The sequence below is a fragment of the Pan troglodytes genome, chromosome 3 (genome assembly GCF_028858775.2).
Source record: "Pan troglodytes isolate AG18354 chromosome 3, NHGRI_mPanTro3-v2.0_pri, whole genome shotgun sequence".
Taxonomy (NCBI): domain Eukaryota; kingdom Metazoa; phylum Chordata; class Mammalia; order Primates; family Hominidae; genus Pan; species Pan troglodytes.
In genome coordinates, this window is record NC_072401.2 from 75,496,508 (window position 1) to 75,524,430 (window position 27,923).

General features: G+C 41.1%; 1 long non-coding RNA gene across 1 annotated transcript; it reads right to left on the reverse strand.

Moving 5' to 3' along the window:
* Window positions 1–4,364: 4,364 nt before the first annotated feature.
* LOC104006110 (uncharacterized) lies at window positions 4,365–27,585 on the reverse strand. The gene is made up of 3 exons (XR_001716982.2): window positions 27,497–27,585; window positions 6,547–6,717; window positions 4,365–4,944 (listed from the first exon to the last, which is right to left on the reverse strand). It is a non-coding gene; the product is annotated as an uncharacterized LOC104006110 (long non-coding RNA).
* Window positions 27,586–27,923: the final 338 nt, after the last annotated feature.

Consider the following 27,923-nt stretch of genomic DNA (forward strand, 5'->3'; position numbering starts at 1 on the left):
GTGCAGCTTTCTGTGCAACCACAGACACCATCGAAGGAGCACATGATCTGCAACGGCTTTCAGTTTCTGCACTGATCCTAAAGATGGCCAATGGTCACGAGGCCCTCCTGAGCTACAGCATCTTGGTTCTGAATTTCAGACAAACTTCAGCTGAGTTCTAAAGCAACCTGGATCCAAGTATGCAATTACTATATGGATCCAAATGTATGAAACAATTAAAAATACAATACGGGCATGATACTGTTTGTCCTTGGTTTTGCTGGATGACATCATTTTTTTTAATGGTAGGGGAAAAAGGTATGTACTCACTGTTTACTCAAAACCTACCACCTGCAGGCTCAAAGGAAGCTCTGGGCATCTGTCAGCAGTTGCTTTTCTCTAGTGGCCATTGGCTTGCCCCAAGCCAGTCAGTCATACCCTCATCTGGTTCCATTCAGACCAAGAGTGTTAAGAAGTCTACTGCCCCCACTCCCCTCCCCCAATATCCTTGGTCCTCATCTTCCTTTTAGTGATAGACCTCCAGTTACTAAGTTTTCACAGAGCCTACGGCCACTCAGGTAAAGATAAAATTTTGCAAGCACCCTTGGAGCCAGGCATAGCCACATGACTAAGTTTGTGCCAAAAGATTAGGAGCAGAAGCAGTTAATGCAACTTCTTTGAAAGGAAAGGATAAGCTTTTGACTTCCTCTCTCTCCCCTCAGACTAAAGTGTGGATATAGTGGTGTTGCTCTCCTTTAGATAGTGTGGACAAAAGTGTCACCCTAGGGAATAGTGGAGCAACAAGAGAGAAGGAACCTGGGCCTCTGGATATCCTTCTAGATCAGAGCCACAAATTCAGCCCAGCCATTATTCCTAGATTATTATGTAAGAAGACATAAGCTCCTATCACTGAGCTACTGTGTTTGGGAGTATTTTTGTTACAGCAGCTGAGCCTTTGACTAACACACCTGTGCATTGGTAAAGATATGGGCTGAATTATAGTGTGACTCCAATACAAGAAAAATATTAATTGATGAGCTCTTATGGATATTAGATCTGTGACCAGGACATTGAACATAAAAGAACATAATAAATGAGAATGAACTCAGAGATCATAGACTTTATTTTCATAGTCCTCACAATTTCCAGGCAAGTATTAATCTTGTAGACCACTAAGTACATGAAAACTACCTTTCATAATGGCAGATGTGGAGGAGGGCTGAGGAAGAAGAAAAATGTTGAACGTTCATTGAGCATTTACTATGTACTGAAGACTCTACTCCACATGTTATATCCTGTCAGTGGTGAAGGTAGATATTATCCCCTCATTCCCACTGCCCCATTCCCATCTTAAATGAGGACATGGGCTCAGCAAGGCTTGATTTGCCCAAAGTCAGCAAGTATGAGAGCCAGAATTTGAACCCAAATCCACTGGTGTCAAAGTTGCTTCTCAAGAATAAAGAATCAATAATAATAAAAGTGGGTTGCCATCTCATGACAACTGTGACCCTTCAAATAATAAGCACTTTACACTCATTTTAAAGCTCTGATAATACCAAAGAAGCACAATTTTGAGCAGGTGAAAGGACCCTGTATTTTTTTCTGCAAAGTGTTGGTGAACGCTACCTTTCTTGTCTCTGTCACCTCTGCTTCAGGATGGGGACCAGGGCTAAGGGCTTTGTCTTCCTAGCACTCCGTCCATACGCCATTCTGTGTGGTCACACATCTCATCCAACTTCCTAGGACTCTCCATTCCCACCATGGTCAGAGTCTGGCACTCCAGTGAGACAGAGGGCTGACTTGGAGAAACCAAATCTAGAACCAGATGCACTCACTGAAACAAGTACCAGGAGGGCCAAACTGCCTGCAGGTGTTGGGATCCTAGATAAAGCCCTCACTCTCCTCAAGCTGGCGTTCAGTGGGGAGAGAGAGACAATAAACAAAACCAAATATGCAGCAAAGAAATTACACGGGTAAGGGGACAGAGACTGGGCTAGAAGGTGGCTACTTTACATCAGAAGGTCAGGGAGTGCCTCTCTGAGGACACCAAGGATATTTCACCTGAGCAAAATGAGGAAGTAATTTGTGCAAAGTCAACAAGTTCAGTTACCTGAGGTAAAGGTGTGTGGATTGGGAGACATCAGGAAGACCGCCTTAGCACCAGGGCTGAAGGAAGAGCTCCTGGATTCCCTGTTGCAGTCTCTCCTCTTCATGGTCCTGTAGTCCCCGCAAGGTATGAACTGGGAGCACTCTCCAGCCCAGACCAGGATTCCATGACACGTCCCCATTCCCAGGTAGCAGCTGGGAGAGACCAGGCTACAGAGCTGGTTACCAAGACAGGGAATGAGGCTGGGACACTGACACCAGTCATGAGTGCTGGATGGGGAGTGGGGCTCAGGAACCAATAGGTAGGCCAATTAGTAGAACTGGGACTTCAGTGCCAACAAACAGCAGAGCAAACAAACAGCAGTGTCTGGATGTAGAATTTCCAAGGAAATGCATGATTATTCAGCACAGTTCACACCGCCCTCACTCCCACACAAAATGTGCATTCCCTCTGTCTTTGCCTCTTGCTTCTCTCCCTTTTGTTTACTCTATTCCAGGCACACCTGCCACCTGGCCTGGCTCATGTCTGCCTCCAATGCTTGAACTTGCTATTCCCTCTTTCTGGAATTCCCTTCCTTCAGATGCCCTCAGGGCTCATGCTGTCACCTACTTCAGGCTTTGCACAAATGTCACCCTCCCAATCAGGCCCATGCTGGCCACCCTCTTCCAAATTGCAAACACTAGACGGAGGAAGAAGCTCCCTGGCGAAAGGAGAGGACTTCTGTGAGGGAACCTGGCTCAGCCAAGGACAGAAACTATATGTCACTTAGGTGCAAGTCAGGCAGTTGAGGAACCCATCCTGGCACCCAGCATTCCCTTCTAAGTGCCTTGGGAGAGTTAAGGAACCAAGCTAGAACTCCACCATTGATATACCACTAACACTGGGGTCTGGGCACATGAGTTTTGGTTTTTCTTTGTGTGTGTGTGTTTTTAGGGGAATATAGACAATACATTCCCAAAAAGGTCCAAAATTTAAAACATACCAAGGGACATTCAGCGAAAACCCCTCCTGTTCCTCTTGCCTTTTAACTACCTGCTCCCTCCACCGGAAGCCATAAATCTTATCAGCATCTGGTGTATCTTTCCAGAAATATTTTATAGATAACAAACCAAAGATGTTTCTATTCCCCCTGCCCTTTATCCAAATGGTGGCATCCTATACATAGCCTCTTTGCTTTTTTCACTGAAATGTCTTAAAGATTTCTCCCTCTCAGCTTCTTCACTCCTGTCACAGCAGCTTAGTAATCTCTTTAGGTGTGCTATCATGTTTTATTTAAGCAGTTCCCTTTTGATGAACATGTGGGCTATTTCTAATCCTTTGTTGTCAAAAACAGTACTGCAGAGAATAACCTTGAACACAGATCATTTCACCTTGGGTAATTCTGTTGGGATTGCTGTACCCAGGGTGTGAGCATTTTCAGTTTTGATCAACAGCACCAATCTGTCCTTCCTAAGGAAGACCCCCTATATAAGCAGGCAACTGAAATATGAGTATTTCAGCACAAAACCCACACTTCAGTGCTCAGGGCTTGGCACCTAGTTGGAGCTTAATAAATGTTTGTTAGGCGAGTATATGGGAGGATGAGAGGATGACTAGATATGAGGCTGGGTAGATGGATATACAAACTAATGATGAAATTCAAGACAGCGCAAGTACTACCTCCTTCCAGAAAGTCTCTCTGAAAACATGCCTACACTTACTCCTCTCTTTTTTGTTTTCAGGGCCACAGAGTTTAAGACTTAATTGTTCTCTGCTTCATATGTGTCCCTTTTGTGTCCTTAAATTAAGGGTAAATTCCCGGAGGGTCAGGACTACAGAGACTGGCAGGAAACAGCAGAGCAGATGGAATCCCAGCTCTACCGTGTACTAACTATAGGACTCCGGGCAAGTTGCTAAATCGCCCTGGCACCAGCTGCCTTGGATGTCAAATGGGGGTGATTACACTTGTACCTACCTACCCCATAGGTGGTGCTGAGAGAATTAAACATGCTAACGCGAGTAATGAGCTTAGAACATGCTGGGCCAACAGCAAGCCCTCGGCAAATGTTTGCTGCTGATCGTGATCGTGTTTCTGTTGTATCTCTTCCATTGCTTACAGTAGTGGTGGGCACACAAAGAGATATTCTGCCAGTATTTCACCACTGATTCTATACACTATCGTGAACAATCAGTTTTACTTGAACCATGCCATTCTTCCAGCATGCACATTGCTTTTGAATGCTGTTGAATATCTCAGCGCTTATCTGCCTAGCTTGAGTCAACACAAGTATACATTAACTTATTCCATGAATATTTAATATTCTCAACCAGGAGCCAAGATTGGAGCCGTGAACAAGACAGCAAAATTTTTGCCTTCATGGGGGCTTCATTTTAGTGAAGGAGACACAGCCGAAGGAGCTAAGTGAAAGAGGCAGCCACTCTGGGGAATTCACTGCATGAAATGACTGTGTTTTGAAAGTTTCAGAGGCAAAATTATCCAGATTGTCTGTCAGCATCTCCCAAATGTACCTGGCTGTTTGCTTTGCTCATGAGTTCATTCATTTTAGCTATGAAGCTTTTACCCAAGTGCTTGGAATTTCCTTTCTTGAACATCCCTTTAATCAGATCCATTCTCCTCCTCACCTCCTTGATCATTCTTCTCCAGCATAGTTGCTAATGATGTGTGCATGTGCCAGACTTGCACAAACGTTGGGCTGCCAACCACTCTGTGCCTGTTAATTCCATCCTCAGCTCAAGCCGGGATCCTTGAGTTACAACAGATGCTTCTTCCCTGGGGCTTCAGCCCCCATCGATCAGCTTTGTTGATGAGGAAGAAAAGTTTCCTCCTTGACTGCCATTTGAATATAATTTATTGTGTTCTGAAAGAAAAGTGGAAAGACGAAAAGGTATGGATGGGCAATAATACAAATGAATTGTGATGGATGATACTAAGATTTCAGTTTCAAAGGAATATGCTTTTAAGTCGATAAATGATTGCAATGGTGAGACGAAGTCTCCACAGCTGTGCCAAATGGGCTCCTTCAAAATGGCCAGAGTGCCTATTGGAGTCCATGAGGGAGTGAGATGAACAATTACGATAAAGAAAATAATAAAATGAGCACATGGTGTTTAAGAGAAACAACACCATAAACAGACTGTGGATTTTAATCCAGGCTCCAATCTTGAGCAAGTTACTTAATGGCTCTGTGCCTCATTTTGTCAGGTGTAAAATGGGAATTCTAGTACCCGCTTCTAGCAGAATTGTTGGGAGGATTAAATGAGTTAAAATACAGGAAGTCATTAGAACAGTGTCTGGCATGTAGTAAGCACTAGACTGATGTTTGCTCTGTTTGTTGTGATTAGTGGTGAATTTTGCACTCTACCAGGTCCTGAGCTAAGCCTGTCTGTCCACGACTTCACTTCACTATCACCACCACTCTCCCTGTGACTGTCATTGTGCTCACCCTTTACAGGGGGAAATGGGTGGAGAGCTATGCACTTGTCTTCCAAATACAGAAGAATTTCTGACTTTGCTCTTATCCTCGCTTAGGCTTTTGTTTTTGTTTTGTTTTGTTTTTGGAGATGAAGTTTTGCTCTTGTCGCTCAGGCTGGAATGCAATGCTGTGATCATGGCTCACTGCAACTCCCACCTCCTAGGTTCAAGCGATTCTACTGCCTCAGCCTCCCAAGTAGCTGGGATTACAGGCGCACACCACCACGCTAGCTAATTTTTGTATTCTTTAGTAGAGACGGGGTTTCACCATGTTTCCCAGGCTGGTCTTGAACTTCTGACCTCAGGTGATCTGCCCTCCTCAGCCTCCCAAAGTTCTGGGATTACAGGTGAGAGCCACCATGCCCAACCTCTCACTTAGGTTTTATATGAGTGTCTTCTGTTTATGTATTTGCAGTTCCAATTAGGTACAGGAAAAAATTTTAAACACCGGAAATAAATATTCCAAGCTGTTCATAGTGGTTGTTTCGAGGTGATAGGATTATGAGAGGCTAGTTTTCTTCCTTCTACTTTCTGTATTTTGATAATTTCTAAAACTAGTTGTGTGTGTATATGTATATGTGTTTATTTACAATAAAATGTAGAAAATGAATGTTTAAATGTAAGAGAAGGGCAGATTTAGTTCACCTCTTTCTTTTCCTGAAATAACTCAATCAACTTCCTCATCAGAGCACGTTAATAAGAAATCAGGAACTTAGTGTCACATACAAGACCAAGACTAGCTCATGCTGGGCCTGGTCGTTGAAGAATTATTGCTATTTCTGGGGAATTTCTTGGTCTATGAGATACCTAAGCCCATACAACAACATAATTTTATATGATGAATTATGTAGTTATATACAGGCTGTACTAAGAAATGCTACATCTGAGATAAAGGTGAGTATAATATCATAAATAATTTAAAATTAGAATGAAAATAAATAACAATAAAAGCAACAGCATATTTCCTATGTAAAGAGGAATTGCTTACATTTCAGGTGGTTTGTGAGTTTCTTTTGAATTGAGCACTTCTATTATCTGAGTCCTGGCCTGAATCTGAGGTTAATTATATGTTACCTTACAGCCGTAGAGACCATTTGTCCTTTAACAATACCACTCAACTTTTCATTTATCTTTCCCGGTTTCCTGCTCACTTGAAAATCTGTTGAAAAGACATTATAGGTTTCATAGATTGGATTAAAAGGAGAAAAAAATAAAATAAAGGTAGTCCTACTTCACACTGACCTTATTTAAGAAAGCAGCAAGAAAGCTCTAAGGTCGGCTGTCTGAGCTCAAGAATTCAGGGGCAGGGGCAGTTAGAAGTCCTCCTCGTTCAATCTACAGCCTCAAAAAATCTTAGGCCTCTCATGGAATATAAGTAGTGGTAATGGGAGGAAGGCATATTCTCTCTCTCTATGGCCCCCCACCTCAATTTCACAACAATAGGAACCTAAGAGGAAAAAAATAATTGTCCAAAATGTGATAGAACCTTTTATTAATATGTATTTCCAAAATACTGCTGTACAGTAAATCACCCAACTACGTAGTCACTTAACAAAAAACAACTGTTGACAAGGATGCAGAGAAAAGAGAACACTTTACACTGTTGGTGAGAATGTAAATTAGTACAGCCTCTATGGAAAACAGTATGGAGGTTTCTCAAAGAACTAAAAATAACTACCATAAAATCCAGCAATTCCACTACTTAAAATCTACCCCAAAAAATTATTATATTAAAAAAAGACACCTGAATACACATGTTTATAGCAACACTATCTACAACAGCAAAGTCATGGAATCAACCTAAGTGTCCATCGGTGGATGATTGGATAAAGAAAATGTAGTGTGTCTACAGAGTGGAACACTATTCAGCCATAAAAAAATGAGATCATGGGTTTTTTTTTTTTTGCAGCAACATGGATGAAACTGGAGGCCATGATCTTCAGAGAAACAACTCAGACACAGAAAGACAAATACTGTATGTTCTCATTTGTAAGTGGAGCTAAATAATGTGTACACATGAACTTAGAGTGTGGAATGATAGACAATGGAGACTCAGAAGGGTGGGAGGGTGGCAGGGGATGGGTGATGAGAAATTAATGGGTATAATATACATTGTTTGATAGATACCCTAAAAGCCCTGACTTTACCACTACGCAATATATCCGTGTAACCAAAATTACAATTGTACCCCATAAATTTGTACAAATAAAATAAATAAATGCACATAACTTATTTAACCACTTTAGACTGTTTCTAGTATTTTACTATCATAAACAGTGCACCAAAGTCATTGTACTTTGTCATGTCACATATGTAAATGTATACATATTTGTAAATTCTAGATATGGCATTGCTGGGTCAAAGGGCATAGGCATTAAATGTGTTTCATTAACAAAAAATGGAAAATGAATAAATAATTTTTAAAAACAACGTAGGCTGGGTGCAGTGGCTCACACCTGTAATAGCAGCACTTTGAGAGGCTGAGGTAGGCGGATCACTTGAGCCCAGGAGTTCGAGACCAGCCTGGGCAACATGGCAAAACCTTGCCTCTACAAAAAACACAAAAATTAGCGGGGCATGGTGGTGCACACCTGTAGTCCCAGCTACTTGGGAGGCTGAGGCAAGAGGATGGTTTGAGCCTGGGAGGCAGAGGTTTCAGTGAGCTGAGACTGTACTATTGCACTCCAGCATGGGTGACAGAGTGAGACTCTGTCTTAAAAAACAACAACAACAACAACAAAAAACACCTACTTGCTTAAATAGCAATTAGGTATGATTTCTCAGCTAGACAGTTCTGCTTACCTGTACTGGGCTTAGCTAAATTTGACTGGGCTCCCCCGGGCATGTGTGGTCAGCAGGTTTGGGGTCTGGGCCTCAGTTCGGTTGATTCGTTCCTAATCCACATGATTCTCCAGCAGGCTAACGCAGTCTAGTGGACATGGCAGTTAGATAGTGTTCCACCAGGGAGAGAGGATGTGGGCACAATCTCCTAAATTCTAAACTCAGAACTAATCCTCCATCACTTCTAATGCATTCCATTGGCCACCCCAGATTCCAGATGGGGAATAGTCGTAAAGTCATGCTGCAAAGGGTATGGATACAAGAAGGGGGGAAAATTGGGGCCACGTTTGCGATCAACCTACCACAAACTGGAAACATAACGGTACAGGAAATAAGCAACAATTATGAAATATGCTTCATTGTTGTAATTATCCTGAGACAGTGTAGATCATAGGATTTTCACCAAGATGAAAACCAAAAAGTACTCAAAATTTTAATTAAGGACCATCTGAGAAGACACGGGAGACACTCATCAGATCTTGTCCCTGACCCACCCCCTAAGAGGCATTTCCCGCTCTGGAAGAAGAGTCCTTTGATTCCTGATGATTCTATGGAAGATTACTCCAAGTCTGGGGCCCCTTCAGAATGAAATCATAGCAGCCCTGTGAGGTACCCAAGGTGATCAATTATTTCTGCAGTCCTGAAGGAGCACAGAGCAGTGAGATCATTGAAGTTGTTTCAGATGTCTTAACAAGGTCTCCTGATCTCAGGCTTTGTTTGACATAGTCAAGTTTTGACAAAAGGTAGAAACATGAAATTATGCTGTAGCCTGAAAAAATTCTCTTTTAAATGAAACCCTAAATTTATATTCAAAACCGTACGCATACTGAGATTGAAACCATGTAAAGCTATGTACATAAAAAGACAAAGGTAAACCAGGAACACACAAAAGGGAAAATAATTATATTCAGATGATGCAGTGGTCGTGTTTTTTTCATTTTTCAAAATGTTCTTTAATGCTGGGGTTATACTTTCTTACCATAAAAGGGTGGGGGGCTGTAAATAAATTGAAAGCAAAGATTAACAAGCATTTATCTTCAATAGTATACACATTGTAGAACAGTGAAAGCTCGGTATTGTCTTTTTATTTTATAATCTTTAGGCTGACAATGAAATATTCAAATGCCAAGAAACACAAAAGCAGTTCAGAATTATACTTGAGGAAGAGCTATGTGACTCCACTATCATTACTTAATTCGTACAAAGTGCCTTAAATAAATGGTTTTATCTTTATCTTGTGATTTTTTATTTAGTAGATTTCTATGAATCTGTCTAATGATGACAGGCCAGCAGGGCCCATGTGCTGAAGCATATCTAACAATGCAATCACAGTAATTTGAAAAAATAACAAAAGAATAATCATGGCTATATATTCTCTGGCTGGTTTTGAATTCAAATGCAAAAATGTGGGTAAATGTTCAAAATTAATGTATCTAAAGCTAAAAAGAAAAACCTGGCTCACTAGGAAACATTTTAACTTAGAGTGTCAAATAATAAAGTTAACTCAACATAAAAGCAAAGGAAACATATTTTGTGTTTTGTTTTCCGGGGCTGAACACAAAGCTTTTAATATTAGTCAAAAGTTTGATAAAAGGATGCAGCACTATCTGAATCAGAAAAGTAGTTTTTGCTCTTACCACTATTGAATAGTTTGTAAGGAATGAGTTGATGATTCCAGCCTATTCTTAGATCCCTCCCCTGCCTCCTACTTCCCTACAGAGACCAGAAATAACCACAATAGGAACATTTTCTATCCATGCCATACTGGTTCCTTTCAAGTTATTTTTATATACATTTTCTCATTTAAGATTCTTCCAGACCAGTGGACTAAATAGCACAGACATTATCATCTCCATTTACAAATAAGAAACCAAGACCCCCCCAAAATAAGTAACTTTGAGATTACAAATATTTTAAGAACCCTGATCTGATCACTATACATTATATGTATTGGAGCATCACTATGTACTCCATGAGTATGTACAACTATTTGCCAATTTAAAAAATAAAAATTTTAAATTTTGAAAAGTTAAAAAAAAATGTAAGTAACTAGTTCAAAGACATACAACTGGTAAGTGGCAGGTTAGGTTCATCCTTATAAGCAGCAGAAAAGGAGGGCACTTAAAGATGCTGCCTGTCATTAAGAAAAGATGTAACATATTAGAGAGAAATTTAAAATATTAAAGCAAAAAAAATGCCTGTAATTCCACTTACTAGAGAGAGCCACTTTTAACACCTTGACATAGCTCCTTCCAGCTATAATGGTCTAGCTTTGTATTTCACCGAGCAAACTGAATCAGTAAAAAGAGAACTTCCACATTCTCCCCAACCAGTGTACCAACCCCACATCTGTGTCTATATACCCTGCCTTCCCTCCTGGTACAAGGGATGAACTGACCATGTTCCTACTGTTTATTCTGCGCTTGATTTTATTTTCTTTTACCTACTCAGAGATTCATTATGCAATTAGCTCCTAATCAGTGGTTCCCCCATGCCAAATGATTTCTATCAGTAAGCAAACATAGTGTAATCTCTCCCATCCAGAACAAAGAAACAAACAATGAACAAATCTTTGTGGCCCCCACATCCTTCTTTCCCGGCAGCCCTGTTTCTCTGCTCTCCTTTTTAGCACACAATCTTCAAAGTTGTCTAGACTCCCTGGCTCCTGTTGTGCCTTGAACACACTCCACGCAGGCTTGCATTCCTGCCACTCCACTAAAACTGCTTTTGTCCAGGCCAGTGACCTCACCATGTCCAAATCCAATGGTCAGCCCTCAGTGCTCTTCTTAATCCTGCAGGAACACTTGACATCTATCCCACTTTCTTTGAAACACGTTCTTCTTTTGGTTCCCAGCACACCAACTTTCTTGGTTTTACTCCTATCTCCATGGCCACTTCTCACTTTTGCAAGTTCTTCCTCTCCCCAACCCTAAGATTGGCCCAGTGCTCAACCTTTTCACTTGCTTATCTCTATACCAACTTTCTTGGTGATCTCTTCAGTCCCAGGACCTAAAATTACCACCTATATGTTGATAATCCCCATATTGTGTCTCCAGCCCTGATATAAATTTCTCCCCTGAACTCCAGAATTACATATCTCCACTTGGACATCTAATAGGCATCCCTGGTAGGCTCCAATATGGCCTTACTGTTTGTTTATAAGTGGTATCAGCTCTGATTCATTGAAAATCCCTTCTGATTAACCAGCCTGTTGGACACCAGTTGATACTTTTAAATATAGTCCTTTTGATGAAGCCATCTCAACTTTAAAATGGCCACACTGAAATCTTGATTCCAGCCCGCTAGTACTCCATTTTCTCACAGTCTTTCCCATTTCTGTAAACATCCTTGGACTTACCGTTCCCTCTGCCTGGAAATCTCTTCCCCCAGATACCTGCTTGGCTTGCCCCTTCACTTCGTTCAAGTCTCTATTTAAACAGCAGCCATGAAATCCTCCCTCAGCACCTACTTAAAAGAGGGGCTCCCCATTCTCCCCCATTGTGCTTCATCCTTGGCCTTTTCTGTTTTGCTGTGTTGCTCTTTTCATTAAAGCACATATGAGATGATAAAATATGGAGGGAGGTTATATATGATACGGCAGATTTGCTCATTCGGTTGTTTGTTTACAGTCTTCCCCCACTAAAAATTAAGCCTCAGGCAGACAGGGGCATATTTTAGATTTTCGTTCGGTGTTTGATACTCAGGACCTAGAAATATGTTTTATGAACAATAGGCTTTTGTTTTCTCGGGGGAGACAGAAATTGAACAAATGACTAGGCAAATGTATCATATTATATGTTATATAATTGAATGATTTCAGCTAAGAAGAAAAAAGAAGCAGGGAAGGGACTAGAGAATGAGAGAGACATGGGGGTCTATGTACATGCACACATACAACACATGATTTAGAAAAATAGTACCAAAAAGGCCATTTGGTTACCTGCTTTTTAAAAAATAGTATATATATATATTTTTGGCCAGGTGTGGTGGCTCACACCTGTAATGCCAGCAATTTGGGAGCCGCCTGAGGCAGGCAGATCACTTGAGGTCAGGAGTTGGAGACCAGCCTGGACAACATGGTAAAACCCTGTCTCTACAAAGAATACAAAAATTAGCCAGGCATGGTGGCACACGCCTGTAATCCCAACTACTCGGAAGCATCGCTTGAACCTGGGAGGTGGAGGTTGCAGTGATCCAAGATTGTGCCACTGCACTCTAGCCTGGGCAACAAACAGAGTGAGACACTCTCAAACGAACAAAAAAACAGTATTTTTAATGACTACATAAGGTTCCATTGTATAGATTATTGTTTATTTAACCAATCCAGCATTGTCAAATATTTAAATAGGCTCCTTTTTTCACCTCTATAAATATTAGTTAGGTTTTTTTAAATTTATGTTAATTTTATTTTATAATTTTTTTTATTTTTCCATAAGTTATTGGGGTGCAGGTCATATTTGGTTACATGAGTAAGTTCTTTAGTGGTGATTTTTGAAATTTTGGTGCAACCATCACCCGAGCAGTATACACTGCATCATATTTATATTCTTTTATCCGTCGCTCCCCTCCCACTGTTCCCCCCAAGTCACCAAAGTTCATTGTATCATTCTTATGCCTTTGCATCCTCATAGCTTAGATCCCACATATCAGTGAGAACATACGATATTTGGTTTTCCATTCCTGAGTTACTTCACTTAGAATAATAGTCTCCAATCTTACCCAGGTCACTGCAAATGCTGTTAATTCATTCATTTTTATGGCTGCATAGTATTCCATTGTGTATATATACCACAGTTTATCCACTCGTTGATTGATGGGCATTTGGTTTGGTTCCACATTTTTGCAATTGTGAATTCTGCTACTATACACATGTGTATGCAAGTATCTTTTTCGTATGAAGACTTCTTTTCCTCTGGGTAGATACCCATTAGTGGGATTGCTAGATCAAATGGTAGTTCTACTTTTAGTTCTTTAAGGAACCTCCACCCCATTTTCCATAGTGGTTATAGTAGTTTACATGCCCACCAGCAGTGTAGAAGTGTTCCATGTTCACCATATCCATGGCAACATCGACTATTTTTTTATTTTTTATTATGGCCATTCTTTCAGGAGTAAGGTGGTATTGCCTTGTGGTTTTGATTTGCATTTCCCTGATCATTAGTGATGTTGAGTATTTTTTCATATGTTTGTTGGTCATTTGTATATTTTGTTTTGAGAATTGTCTATGCATGTTATTAGCCCACTTTTTGATGGGATTTTTTGTTTTTATCTTGCGAATTTGTTTGAGTTTATTGTACCTTCTGAATATTAGTCCTTTACTAGATGTATAGATTGTGAAGATTTTCTCCCACTCTGTGGGTTGTATGTTTACTCTGCTGACTGTTCCTTTTGTCATGCAAAAGCTCTTTAGTTTAATTAGGTCCCAGCTATTTATCTTTGCTTTATTGCATTTGCTTTTGGGTTCTTAGTCATGAAATCCTTGCCCAAGCTAATGTCTAGAAGGAATTTTCCAATGTTATCTTCTAGAATTTTTATAGTTTCAGGTCTTCAGTTTAAGTCCTTAATCCATCTTGAGTTGATTTTTATGTAAGGTGAGAGATGAGGATCCAGTTTTATTCTCTTACATGTGGCTAGCCAATTATCCCAGCACCATTTGTTGAAAAGGGTGTCATTTCCCCACTTTATGTTTTTGTTTGCTTTGTCAAAGATCAGTTGGCTGTAAGTATTTGGGTTTATTTTTGGGTTCTCTATACTGTTCCATTGGTCTATGTGCCTATTTTTGTACCAGTAGCACACTGTTTTGGTGACTATGGCTTTATAGTAAAGTTTGAAATCAGGTAGTGTGATGCTCCAGATTTGTTCTTTTTGTTTAGTCTTGCTTTGGCTATGCAGGCTCTTTTTCGGTTCCATATGAGCTTTAGAATTGTTTTTTTCTAATTCTGTGAAGAATGATTGGAGGTATCCTGATGAGGATTGCATTGAATTTGTAGACTGCTTTTGGCACTATGGTCATTTTCACAATATTGATTCAGCTCATCATGAGCATGGGATGTGTTTCCATTTGTTTCTGTCTTCTATGATTTCTTTCACATTGTTTTGTAGTTTTCCTTATAGAGGTCTTTCACCTCCTTGGTTAGGTGTATTCCTAAGTATTTCATTTTTTTCAGCTATTGTAAAAGGAGTTGAGTTCTTGATTTGATTCTCCACTTGGTAGCTGTTGATGTATAGAAGAGCTACTGATTTGCATACATTAATCTTGTATCTGGAAAATTTGCTGAATTCTTTTATCAGTTCTAAGAGCTTTCTGGAGGAGTCATTAGGGTTTCAAGATAGACGATCATATCATCAGCAAACAGTGACAATTTGACTTCCTCTTTATCGATTTGGATGACCTTTATTTCTTTCTCTTGTCTGATTGCTCTGGCTAGAACTTCCAGTACTATGGTGAAGAGGAGTGGTGAGAGTGGGCATTCTTGTCTTGTTCCAGTTCTCAAAGGGAATGCTTTCAACTTTTCCTCATTCAGTATTATGTTGGATGTGGGTTTGTCATAGATGGCTTTTATTACATTAAGTCATGTCTGTTGTATGCCAATTTTGCTGAGAGTTTTAATCATAAAGCAATACTGGATTTTGTCAAATGTTTTTTCTGCATCTATTGAGAGGATCATGTGATTTTTGTTTTTAATTCTGTTTATGTGATGTATCACATTTATTGACTTGCATATGTTAAACTATCCTGCATCCCTGGTATGAAACCCACTTGATCATAGTGGATTATCTTTTTGATATGTTGTTGGATTGAGGTAGCTAGTATTTTGTTAAGGATTTTAGCATCTATGTTCATCAAGGATTTCAGTCTGTAGCTTTCTTTCTTGGACATGTCCTTTTCTAGGTTTTGGTATTAGGGTGATGTTGGCTTCACAGAATGAATTAGGAAGGGTTCCTTCTTTCTCTATCTTGTGGAATAGTGTCAAAAGGATTGGTACCAATTCTTCTCTGAATGTCTGTTAGTATTCTGCTGTGAATCCATCTGGTCCCGGACATTTTTTTGGTTTATAATTTCTTAATTACCATTCCAATCTTGCTGCTTGTTATTGGTCTGCTCAGGATATCCAGTGCTTCCTGATTTAGGCTAGGAGGGTTGTATTTTTACAAGAATCTATCTATCTCTTCTAGGTTTTCTTGTTTATATGTGTAAAGGTGTTCATTGTAGCCTTGAATTATCTTTTATATTTCAGTAGTGTCACTTGTAATATCTCCTGTTTAATTTCTTAGTGAGGTTATTCGGATTTTCTCTCTTCTTTTCTTGGTTAATCTTGCTAATGGTCTATCTATTTAATTTATCTTTTCAAAGAAACAGTTTTTGTCTCATTTATTATTTGTGTGTTTTTGTTTGTTTCAATTTCATTTAGTTCTGCTCTGACCTTGGTTATTTCCTTTCTTCTGCTGGGTTTGGGTTTGGTTTGTTTTTGTTTCTCTAATTCCTTGAAGTGTGACCTTAGATTGTCAGTCTGTGCTCTTTCAGACTTTTTGATGTAGGCATTTAGTGCTTTGAACTTTCCTCTTAGCACTGCCTTTGCTGTATCCCAGAGGTTTTGATAGGTTATGTCATTATTATCATTCAGTTCAAAGAATTTTTTAATTTCTACCTTGATTTTGTTTTTGACCCAATGCTCATTCAGCAGCAGGTTATTTAATTTCCATGTATTTGCATGGTTTTGAAGGTTTCTTTTGGAATTGATTTCCAGTTTTATTTCACTGTGGTCCGAGAGAGTGCTTGATATATTTTCAATTCTCTTAAATTTATCGAGGCTCATTTTATGGCCTAACATATGGTCTATCTTGGAGAAAGTTCCATGCACTGTTGAATGTGTACTCTGTGGTTGTTGGATAAAATGTTCTGTATATATTTGTTAGGTCCATTTGCTCCAAGAAACAATCCAATGTTTCTTTGTTAACTTTCTGTCTTGATGACCTGTCTAGTGCTGTCAGCGGAGTATTGAAGTCCCCCGCTATTATATTGCTCTATATCTCATTTCTTAGGTCTGTAATAATTGTTTTATAAATTTGGGATCTCCAGTGTTAGGTGCATATATGTTTAGGATTGTGACATTTTCCTATTGGACAAGGCGTCTTATCATTATATAATGTCCCTCTTTGTCTCTTTTTGCCATTGTTGCTTTAAAGTTTGTTATGTGTGTACTTTTGTTTTTTTGTTTTTGGCTTTTGCTTTACAACTTGTATTTTTGTTTTATAGGTCCTGTGTGATTTATGCTTTAAAGAGGTTCTGTTTTCATGTGTTTCCAGGATTTGTTTCAAGATTTAGGGCTCCTTTTTGCAGTTCTTGTAGTGGTGGTAATGGCAAATTCTCTCATCATTTGTTTGTCTGAAAAGACCTGTATCTTTCCTTCATATGTGATGCTTAGTTTCACTGGATACAAGATTCTTGGCTGATAATTGTTTTGTTTGAGGAGGCTGAAGATAGGCCCCGAATCCCTTCTAGCTTGTAGGGTTTCTGCTGAGAACTCTGCTGTTAATTTGATAGATGTACCTTTATAGGTTACCTGGTGCTTCTGTCTCACAGCTCTTAAGATTCTTTCCTTCATCTTAACTTTGGATAACCTTATGACAATGTACCTAGGTGAAGATCTTTTTGCAGTCAATTTCCCAGGTGTTCTTTGTGCTTCTTTTATTGGTTGTCTAGGTCTCTCACAAGGCCAGGGAAGTTTTCCTCAGTTAGTCCCCCAAATATATTTTGTAGGCTTTTAGAATTCTCTTCTTTTTCAGGAACATTGATTATTCTTAGGTTTGGTTGTTTAACATAATCCCAGACTTCTTGGAGCCTTTGTTCATATTTTCTTATTATTTTTTCTTTGTCTTTGTTGGACTGGGTTAATTCAAAGACTTTGTCTTTGAGCTCTGAATTTCTTTCTTCTACTTGTTCAATTCTATTGCTGAGACTTTCCACAGCATTTCGCATTTCTAAAAGTATGTCCAAAGTTTCCTGAATTTGTGATTGTTTTTTCTTTAAGCTATCTATTTCCTTGAATATATCTCCCGTCACTTCTTCTATTATTCTTGGATTTCCTTGCATCATGCTTTGTCTTTCTCTGATCCCTCCCTGATCACCCTAATAACTAACCTCCTGAATTCTTTTTCAGGTAAATCAGAGATTTCTTCTTGGTTTGGATCCATTGCTGGTGAACTAGTGTGATTATTTGGGGGTGTTGTAGAGCCTTGTTTTGTCATATTACCAGGGTTGGTTTTCTGATTCGTTCTCATTTGGGTAGGCTCTGTCAGAGGGAAGGTCTAAGGCTGAAGGCTGTTGTTCAGATTCTTTTGTCCCACGGGGTGTTCCTTTGATGTAGTACTCTCCCCTTTTCCTATGGATGCGGCTTCCTGTGAGCCGAACTCCAGTGACTGTTGTCTCTCTTCTGAATCTAGCCACCCAGCGAGTCTACCTGGCTCTGGACTGGTACCAAGGGTTGTCTGCACAGAATCCAGTGATGTGAACCATCTATGGGTCTCTCAGTCATGGATACCAGCACCTGTTCCAGTGGAGGTGGTGGAGGGTGCAATGAACTCTGAGAGGGTCCTTAGCTTTGGTGGTTTAATGCTCTATTTTTGTGCTGGTTGGCCTCCTGCCAGGAGGTGGTGCTTTCCAGAAAGCATTAACTGCAGTAGTGTGGAGAGGAACCGGCAGTGAGCTGGGCCCTAGATTCCCAAGATTACATGCCCTTTGTCTTACACTACTAGGGTGTATAGGGAAGCACCATCAGGTTGGGGCAGGGCTAGGTGTGTCTGAGCTCAGACTCTCCTTGGGTGGATCTTGTTGCACCTGCTGTCAGGGATGGAGGTGAGATTCTCAGGTCACTGGAGTTGTGTACCTAGGAGGATTATGGCTGCCTCTGCTGAGTCTTGCAGGTTGTCAGGGAAGCAGGGTAAAGCCAGCAGTCACAGGCCTCACCCAGCTCCCACGCAAACTGAACGGCCAGTATTACTTCCACCGTGACCCCCAACCAGTATCCCTGAGTATGTTTCCAGGTAGAGGGCGAGAAGGGCTTGAAAACTTGCCTGAGGCTATCTGTCTCCAAGCTGTGGGGGAAAAAAAGGGCTTAAGTTCTTCCCCTGCCTGTGAAGTCTGTACTCCAGATTTGCACCCTCCCCCGAGTTCTGGCCAGGAGGCTTCCCGCCCATTCCAATTGTTACAAAGTTCAGCTAGAGAATTCTTTCTCCCTGTGGAGTTTTACCACCTGCCCCTCTGGCCACCCTCCCTATGGATCCCCGTGGTGCCAGTCAGGAATTGGCTGCTTGGGGACCCAGTGAGCTCCCAGGGCCTTTCTGCTGCTTCCTCTACCCCTGTATTTTGCTCAGCTGTCTAACTTGACTCAGTTCCAGGTAAAGTCGGAAACTTCTCCCGCAAAGAAACTTTCAGCTTCTCCAATGGGGGTGTGCTTTCGGGAGAAGAGGGTCTACCTTTCCCACTTCTGCAGTTGGGGCACTCACAGTATTTGGAGTGTCTCCCCGGTCCTGCAGGAGTAGTCCACCTCTTTCAGAGGGTCTGTGGGTCCTCTCGGGATTGCTGGTTTGTTCTTGCAGTCAATCTGGAGCTAAAATTCACAATGCAAGCCTCCACACGCTGCTCTCTCCAGAGGTGCAATCTAGTCCTGCCTCCCATCCGCCATGATCCTCTAGTTTCAATTTCTATTTAGGTTTATTTTAGAGTCCAGACCTGGTATTCAACATGTAGCCACAGCCCCACAAGGTTACCAAGCACTTGAAATGTGGCCAGTCCAAATTAAGATACGTTATAAATGTAAGATGCACTCCAGATTTCCAAGACTTGATGCCAAAAAAGGAATATAAAATATCTCATTAATAATTCATTATGTTATATGATAAAGGGATATTTTTGATATGTTGGGTTAAATAACATGTTATTAATTACATATAATACAAAATTTGTTTCACCTGTTTCTTTTTACTTTTTAAATGTGCCTACTAAAAAAATTTATATTATATAGGTGCTTTTATTGTATTTCTATTGGACTAGTGCTGGTCTAGACTCTTAAGGGAGGACACAGAATTTCCATTAATTATTTGCTACTTTGAGCTAACAAGCCATTCTTTTAGAAATCAACACAATTCAAAGCTCTAGGCTTTCAGATTATAGTCTTGATTTGTTTGATTTGATGCTTCCTTCCAGTTACCTGGGGGAAATAAGATTTTTATATTGGTATATACTAAAGGTAGTTTTTGTATTTCATGTGCCCATTCTGATGCTGTTTCATCTCTTGACACCTCCAATCTACAGTCCTGTGGTCCTCTCCAGACAAGCTGGGTGTTCCCTGTATTGATAATTCAGGAAGAGGTAGGTGGGTGGACAGGAGGCTGAAACTTGGAATATGGGCCTTTTGGGCAGCTGAGGAAACTTGGTTATTTCTCACTCCCAAAGATACTCTCCTATCAGAGGCTTAACCATGCCCCTTGCCCATCACCAGGGTCAGAGAAAGAGGCATCTCCTTATGGAGTCACAGCTGAATATGAATAACCTGCGATTCACAGGCCAGCCTGTCTAGTTCTTATTACTCTCTCTGTTTGTATTTTTCATTTTCCCTAAACCTATAATATGGTCCAGTCAAATGCTAGAGCTGTATCTTAGCTCTACTGTGGGGTAGCAAGGGAAGGATAAAGTAGCCAAGCTTGAATAAGAGTATATGCTTGTTCTTTGCATTTTAAAAATATATCTTCAGCATTTCCTTGTTATTATATTATTTATTTTTTCCAAAGAGTGATTTGTAAAGGCTGCACAACATTCCATTATATAAAAATACCACAGTTTTTTAAATCCCTTACTGGATTTCCTGCCTTCCTTTTTTCTTTTTTATTTTGTAGGTATAACTACAATGGCCATCCTTATCTGGAATTCAACAACCTTGAACTGGGCTCAAGCAATACATTCACTTTATCCTTCCGAGTAGCTGGGACTATGGACACATGCCACCGCACCAGGCTAATTTTTATTTTTTGTAGAGATGGGGTTTAGTACGTTTCCCAGGCTGGTCTCAAACGCCTGGCCTCAAGCAATCCCCCCACCTAGGCCTCCCAAAGTGCTGGGATTACATGAATGAGCCACTGCACCTGGCTTCGTGCATGATCTTGATTATATATTTTCCTTGAAGAATTGTGGAATTCTAGGATAAAAAGATTTTTCAGTCTCTTACTACATTTTGGAAAATTGACATTCTGAAATATACCAATTTATTCTGCCACTGATATCCCTATTTTCTTATAATTTTAGGATTTGGAAGAACTGGGCCCATATCAAACCCATATCAGCAAATGGAGGAAGTATATGTGGTCCCTATTAGGCCACTGTTTGCTCAGTTCTTGGTGTACCCGAGAGCCCCCAAAAACAGCTTGTTGACATCTCTTAAATTGAACCTGCATTTCTGGTGCAGTAGGAATTATGTGGGCTGGGGAACCACTGAGAACTGAAGAAGGAATCCTAACACATCCATTTGTGAACTGTGTCACTGTGGGCGCAGTATTGAACCACTTGCACCCTTGATCTTCTCATCTTTCACATGGGGATGGCCCTACCTACCTCACAGGACTATGGTAAGGTTGAGATGAAATCACACATGTAAAGCACCTGGGAGGAAGCTTGTCCTTAACCAGTATTAATATTCCACCCAGAACCCCACCCGAACCCCCTTCTCCATTCCACCAGTTCCTCCGTCTCATCCCTGCCCCCACCTCATAAACGACAGCAGTGGCTTCTCTAACATCTTAGGATTCTGAGTTTGAATAAATTACTAATATTTTTATTTGATTTGATGTTCAAAGTCTCTGACCAAAAGTGAACAATTTAATTATTTTATTTTATTCTATTTTATTTGAGACAACGTCTCCCTCTGTTGCCTGGGCTGAAGCTTAGTGACGCAATTATGGCTCACTGCAGCCTCGAGCAATCCTCAGGCTCAAGCAATCCTCCCACCTCAACCTCCCAATTAGCGGAGACTACAGGCATGCACCACCATGCTTGGCTAATTTTTTAAAAAAATTTTTAGAGATGGGGTCTCACTATGTTGCATTATGTTGTCTCACTAGGCTGGTTTTGAACTCCTAGACTCTAACGATTCTCCTACCTCAGCCTTCCAAAGTGCAGAAATTATAGACCTGAGCCACCACACTCAGCCTGAAGGTGAACAGTTTACAAGTCAAGAAGAGAAATTGTCCTTTCTGTGATATTGCCAGACTCCCACTGGCTGAAGATTACTATATCAGCCCTGTGAGTGATAATCAGGCTGTTTGGGCCAACAGCCTCTCAAATGAAACTTCTCTCTGGTTTGAAAAGAGCTTTTTTTGGGAGGAATGCCCACATGAATATATGGTTTTCTGTACTGAACATCTATCAACAACAGTGAAATTAAGTCAAGAAATTTTTAGCTATTTACAAAGTCATAACTGAAATTTGTGTTACCATTCCTTTCTATTTGCGGTCATTTAATGCATGAGTTCGTGATGAAGTTATGACCAAATACGACTTGAATTCATGATTTGTTTGGAGGGGAGGGGGCAGATTTTGCTCAACATTTTATTACAGTATTCATTCAGTGAGATTTTATTTAGCACTTGCTGCATGCCAGGTGATGAAACAAGTACTGCAGATTAGGGCCAAATAAGGAAGACATGGTTTTAGATTCAGAAGCTTCCAGTCTACAGTAAAGACAGACAAGAAACAAAAGACAATAAATAAAAATGTTACATAAATTACTGTATATTGTGAAATTATGATAAGAGCCACAAAGGAGGAGAGGAATGCCTTGATTGTATTTGTGTCTGGGGTACCTAACCTAGAGAAATGGGTGAAGTTTAAACTAGACTCTTAGAAATGACTAGTTAAAAAAAGAGTGGCAGATTGTATTTTCCAAAACTAGTCACAACCATAGTCTGCCCCACATGCCCTTCTGGAACCTGCCCCTCCTCCATCAAGTGCCAGAGTCCATGTCCCTTCCTTCTGTCCCTGGACAGATCTTTGTGACTGCTTTAACCAAGAAAGCATATTTGAAATGATGTCGTATAACTTTGGAGGTAGGTCATAAAAGGTGATGCAGCTTCCAATCAGCCTCCTCTCCTAGAAGCTCACCCTCGGAACCCAGCCACATGGAGAGGCCCCTGTGGAATGAACTGAGACCCCAGGCCTAAGCCGTGGCTGAGTTGACAGCAGCAGATTTTTAGCCACATGAGGGAACTGCCTTGAGGGGATGCTGTGACCCTTAGTCAATCCACCCTAGGTGATGCTGCATGGAGCAGACGAGCCTTCCCTCCAATCCCTGCAAATTGCAGCTGCGTGAACAAAATAAATGATTACAGTTGTTTTCCAACACTAAGTTTGGGGTGGTCATTTATATAGCAATAGATAACCAGAAGACAGAGTACACGATGAGAGTGACAGACTGGAGGCAGGAAGAGCTTCACCTGTCCAAGGACATGAAAAGAAGCCAGTGTGACTGGAGCACAATGAGCAAGGGAGGGTGTGCAGTAAAAGGAGACAGAAGGGGCTGGAGGAGGCAGGCCAAGGCATCCTTGGAGGCAGGTCTACCAGTCAGCTAATATACAATGGGCTGGATGTACAGACTGCAAAAATATCAGTTCCTGTCACTCCCACAGCACAGGGCAGCTCCTCCAGACTTGTGCCGCTTTTGCCACACCCGTCACCAGCCCCACCATGTCCCACCTGAGGTGCCAGGACCAGTAGGCAGGAGTCCCTCCTCTGAGTTGCTACTTTCTGGCCCCACCTCTTCCCTTTTAATTGCTTCAGTCCTAGGAATGGTAGCTGCTTCCTGAAGTTATTCATATCCAGGCATCTGTGTAACAAATTTCCTGATTACCCGTGTTTGAAATACCTAGGGTGATTTTTGTTTTCTAAACTGAATGCTGACAACAAACAGGATGACACTTCCCGACTCCCTGCTGCTGTGGCCCTTCTCAGAAGCCCCTTGGACTCCCTGGGATTAAAGAGATGACACCAGCACCACAGGCACCCATCTCCAAATCTTGCTCCAGCACTGAAATTAACATCAGTTCTAATTGGTTTGTGCTTCTGCTGTATAGGGGAGTAAATATTTTGAATATCATCTCCCTGCAGAATATGGAAATAATTTTAAACTTGATTCTAAATCTAATGAGAGGCTACTAGAAGATTGTAGACAGTGGCCTGACATAATCAAATGTACATTTTAAAGGATTACTTTGACTACTGTATGCTGAATATACTGGAAAGAGGGCAAAAATGAATGTTAAGAGGCTAGTTAGGAAGTTATTATACCTCCTAACTAAAGTGAGAAATAATAGTGGCCTAGACTAGGCTGATGAATGTGGGCATAAGAATACAGGTTCTGGCCGGGCACGGTGGCTAACGCCTGTAATCCCACCACTTTGGGAGGCCGAGGTGGGTGGATCACGAGGTCAGGAGATCGAGACCTTCCTGGCTAACACGGTGAGACCCCATCTCTGCTAAAAATACAAAAAATTAGCCAGGCGAGTTGGCGGGCACCTATAGTCCCAGCTACTCGGGAGGCTGAAGCAGGAGAATGGCATGAACCCGGGAGGCGGAGCTTGCAGTGAGCTGAGATCGTGCCACTGCACTCCAGCCTGGGTGACAGAGCGAGACTCTGTCTCAGAGAAAAAAAAAAAGAATACAGGTTCTGCTAATCCAGTTTAGGTCATCAATAACCTTGCTTTTTTCTCTCTGTCTCTCTCCCCTACATGAAATATAAAGATTGATCTATAAAGGCTATAAACTGGCAAAGCGTAAGAAAAAAATATTTTAAGAGACAGATTGGGTGACTATCACTGCCAAGGGTCAAGACCAATTAAAATGGAAACAAGTCTCACAGCCTCCCTAATTTTTATCGACTATTAGCTGGCTTCGCACACCAGAAAGCATTCCAAGGAAGGTGTAAGTACTTCCTTCCCCACTCTTCCCCCTAGGAAACTTGTCCAGCATGTCAGTCGCCAGGTCTTGCTCTACAAGGTGACAACCATCGCTGCCCAGGCCAATGTTAGTAATTCTCCATATTTGCAATATCCTCAGAGCCCGATTCTTTTCTTCTTTCAAGAATAACTACTGTCAGAATTGCCTAGATGATTCTCCAGGCTCCGTTGTTCACCCATCTCCTGTCCCCCCCAACCGCTTTTAGAGTTCCTGCACAGCTCTGGCATCTACTTCTAATCCAGAAGCTTCCAGAAATGTCTTTCTGAACTACTAGGACCTTCTTGAGAACTTGGGACCTGAGTTCTTTATGCAGGGCCTTCAAGGGTAGATATCGAAATGTGCTGAAAAGAACAAGAGGCTTGAATGAATAGCTATGTGATGCTGGGAGAGTAACAGACCTCTCTTAGCCTCTGTTTTCTCACCTGAAAATAGAGAAAACCATCCCTACCTGCCTGGGCTTTTAGGCAGTTCAAATACCTTTACCAAAGCTGTACCTAGCTCACATTAGTTGCCCAATAAATAAATCATCTCATTAAAATAAAAAGAATACAGGTTCTGGACAGATTTATGAGGTAAAGCAAACAGTATCTGGGGACTCATTGAATGTGGGGATGAGAAGGAGGCCGCCATCAAGAAACACCCTAAGGTTTCCGGTGTGAGAAACTTGGGGCATGGAGTTCATTTGCTGATAGAAAACTCAAAGAAGCAGGCGGAGGAATGGGTCATAAATTCCATCTGGGCCATATTTGGGTAAATGACTATGAGTCATCCAAAGGCAAATGTTGAATATATGCTTTTACACATAGATTTGAAGTATGGAAGACAGAAATCTTTGCAAGAAATAAAAATTTCCAAGTTATCAGACTGTAGAGATGGTATGTAGAGCCTTGGAAATGGGTAAAATAATCTAGGAAGTGACTGTGGAGAGAGGAGAGTCCAGGTCCAGGATTATGCCATGAAGAAGACCCAGGAAAAATGAAGGAAGGAAGGAAGGAAAGAAGGAATGAAGGAAGGAAGGAAGGGAGGGAAGGAGGGAGGGAGGGAGGGAGGAAGGAAGGAAGGAAGGAAGGAAGAAGGAAAAAAGGAAGGAAGGAAGGAAGTGTGGTGTGGAAGAAAGGTAGGATTTGTTTTTTGCTTTTTCTTTTTTCTTTTTTGTAGAGACAGGGTCTTGCTATGTTGCCCAGGCTGGTAGTGAACTCCTGACCCCAACTGATCCTTCTGCCTCTGTCTCCCACACTGTCAAGACAACAGGCATGAGCCACAGTGCCTGGAGAGTAGGATTTTCAATTGGAAATTTCAGGCAGGCATTGGGATTGCTGCACTATCCTTGGCCCATATTTTCAGTCTCATTCCTGCCTTAGTCCTTAGTATTCTAAAGGTTGAAATGGCAGGGAAGATGGTGACATGGAGAGAACTCTTTGGTTCAGACAGCCCTGAGCCAGTTCCCAAACAAGGCTCAGCTGCTCTCCCACCGTGTGACCAAAGTAAGCCTTCTTTTTTCCCACTTTCTGCCTCTATTTCCTTTTTTCTCTCTCTTTAAAAAAAAAAAATTGTTGTAGAGATGGGAGTCTCACCATTTTGCCCAGGCTGGTCTCAAACTCCTGGCTTTAGGTAATCCTCCTTCCTGGGCCTCCCAAAGTGTTGCGGTTACAGACATGAGCCACTGTGCCCAGCCCATTTTCTTTTCTCTTTATCAGCATTAAAAGAGTGTTGTAAAAATAAAATAACTTGATGTGTATAGATATATTGATATACATTCAGATATATATCTGAAATATATATAGCTATATATCTAATATATATAAAACATATATAAATTGCTATCTATCTCTAGATATACCTACATCCACAAATATCTATATACATCTATATATATATCTATACATATCTATAGATAGATGGCAATTATATACAAGATTTGCATAAAGTTCTCAGCACATGGCAGATACTATACAAATGTTGGCCTGTCACACACACACATATGCAAACACACTCCTGACCACCCTCCTTCTTTCACACTTAAGAAAATAAGAACCAGCTGATTTAAAAGATAATCCTCCACCAGCGCTCATGCCTGAAGAATTGGTACTTTCAGAGCCTGAGAAGCCTTCTCAGCCAGCCGGAAGACAGAACCCATACTGTGCGGCTCCCCAGCTCATGTCTTTCATCATGCAGATGCCCACAAACCCTTCATTCAGACATTGCTGAGGCTGGGACTGGGCAGCCACACAGGCAGCAAAGAGCCAGGTCTTGCATGTACTGAGACCCTAGAGAGAATTTCTGTAGGTTTTGTTGTTGTTTTGTCCTCTGGGAAGGCTGCTCTTGACTTTCTGGCAATAAATAGAGAAATATAGATAGATGGTAGATAGACAGATAGATAGATAGATAGATAGATAGATAGATAGATAGATAGATAGGCAGATATCAATTTAGAACATATATGGTCCCCAGGTTTCCCCACTGGATATCCAAATTGGCCTCACTGCATCTGTAATTTAGAAATGATGTTACTCCTAAGGCATTGGGCACAGCAGCTAGAAGGCCAGATACCTCCACTCCAAATACTCTGTCCTGGCAGCCCCCCATTTCAAATGTCCTGTAAGGCTGTGTATCAGGCTCTGTGTCCTGGTTTGGGGCTTTGAAAATATGGTCACCATTTAGAGACACAGGCAAAAGTAAGACATTCTCTTTTTTCCTCCAACTTAAAAGGAAATTATTTGTTACCAAAAAAAAAAAAAAAAAAATTATAACAAGCAACATGACCTGACATTTTATGGAAAGAAAAATTTACCCCTGAACCCTGACATACCAAGAAATCAAAACGTTTTCTTTTTTTGTCATGCCCTTCACCATTCCTAATTTGTGAAATATTTATTATTGTAGCATTAAACAAAAACAAAACGAAAAAAAAAACAGGCAGTGCCAAAGCTGTGTGAGCTCCCAGACCTGCACTCTCCCACCGTCTTTTCCAACTCCTCTACCCAGATACATAGAAGCAAACCACGGGAGGCCTTCTTCTGCTACCCAGCCCACCTGCAGATGGCCCAAATGAAGCCCCCCAAACCCTCAATCAATCAAATTTTCCAAACATTACCTACTGCGTGTTCAGCTCTCTTCTAGACACAGAGCAGGGTGAGGAGGAGGGATGTAAGAAAGAAATAGAAGACCTGGTCCTTACTCTCTGGGGCGTTGCCATGGCAACGGGAAGGGGGGGGCTACAGAGGGGGTGGAAAAACGGCACAATTACCAAGAGAGGCCAGGGCCTAACTGGAGTTCTTGCCCCGTTTCATGTGTGCAGGATGCAGCTGCCTTCTTTGTCCTTTGTGAATGAAGCCACTGATTGTAGCTTCTGAGGCAGTTTCCCAAAAGTGTCATGAGAAAGAGGCAAGATGTTAATGTGCTAAGCAGAAAAAAACAATTCCATGGCCAGATGAGTTGGGGATGTGAGGGTTAAAGAAAAACAAACAGGTTTCTTTCTCTAGATCTCAAAGCATCTACTCTACTCACAGGCAGTGTGAATC